The sequence below is a fragment of the Hipposideros armiger genome, unplaced genomic scaffold, assembly GCF_001890085.2.
Source record: "Hipposideros armiger isolate ML-2016 unplaced genomic scaffold, ASM189008v1 scaffold_151, whole genome shotgun sequence".
Lineage (NCBI taxonomy): Eukaryota > Metazoa > Chordata > Mammalia > Chiroptera > Hipposideridae > Hipposideros > Hipposideros armiger.
In genome coordinates this window covers 3581944-3583252 of record NW_017731501.1, presented here as the reverse complement: position 1 = coordinate 3583252, position 1309 = coordinate 3581944, and positions in this window count along the sequence as shown.

Below are 1309 nucleotides of genomic sequence, written 5' to 3'. Positions count from 1 at the left end.
AAGAGGCGCCATAGGCTGGCGGTTACTTGTAAATTACTGTCAAAGCCCAGATCCTCTGTGCCTTCAATTGTTTACAATTCCTCTAGAAAAAAGCAATCGGGCCTTTAAAAGTCAGTGTTTCCTGACTTCTGGTCCCTCTTGGGAGGGCACCCTCTGCTCTGAAGCCTCAACCCCCCCACCACAGTCAACATAACCAACCCTAAACGCCTCTTCATTTCATCATTGAAATCAATGAAATGTTAAGATTTTCTGTAGAAATTTGTTGAGCCAGTGTGGTCTCTTGTTTAGGATAGTTGCGATTCTGTGAATTTACTTGAATAAAACTAAATAACACACACACACACACACACATACCAAACAAAATAAGCCCCCACTGATTATAATCCAGTCTCCTGCTGCTGAAAGGAAGAGGAAAGGGATCAATAACAACAGAAACTAAAAATGTTGAGGAATTTTATTCAAGTAGCCCATGAGGGCAAAATAAATGGTATGGGTTTTAATATTGCATTTCTTACAGAATTGCTATAAAACATAAACTCAGACTTAAAAACAAAACAAAACCCTGAACCTCATGCTCTTTCCAGTAAGCATCCATTCCTCTCAAAAACCCGTGAACACATCAGGCTCTGTTTTGTGTATGCAACAATTTAAGAACATAAATTGAATTCCTTTTATAGTCATAAATATTATATAACCTGGGAAAATGCTTGAGTCTGTACTACCTGCCAGTGAGGTATTTTTTCAATACAAAATTGGTGTCAGTTGCAAGATTTCCTTAGATGGCTGATTGTGCCCAAACCCTCTCTATCCATCATGCAGTGGTTAAAAGTATGGACTCTGGTGCCAGACATTTGGGTCTAAATCCTGGTTCTGTTGCTTACTAGCTACGTTACCTAAGACAAGTTGTTCAAACTCAGCTCAGTTTCCTACTCTGTAGAATAGGTGCGATGTTATTATTTATTTTATTAAATTCTTGTAAAAATGAAAAGAAATAGTGAGCATTCTTTAGAAGTGATTGGCACATCCTAACAGCTATCGAAGAGTTTGCTATTATTACTTTCACTCATTTTCTGCTGTTCTAAATTCACAGTTGTTGCAGACACCATGTGAATTAACTTGATTCTTTCCACTAAAGTTGAGCATGAAACAGGCCTAGACACATAAAAGGATCTTAATACATGTGTATTAATAAATAAATCATAAATAAATGAGGGTATTTATAATCATGCTCATCTTAATGACATGTATAAAGGTTAAATGCATGAGCTTTGGAGCTAAGATAGCCCGATGCACATTTGACTTCACAATG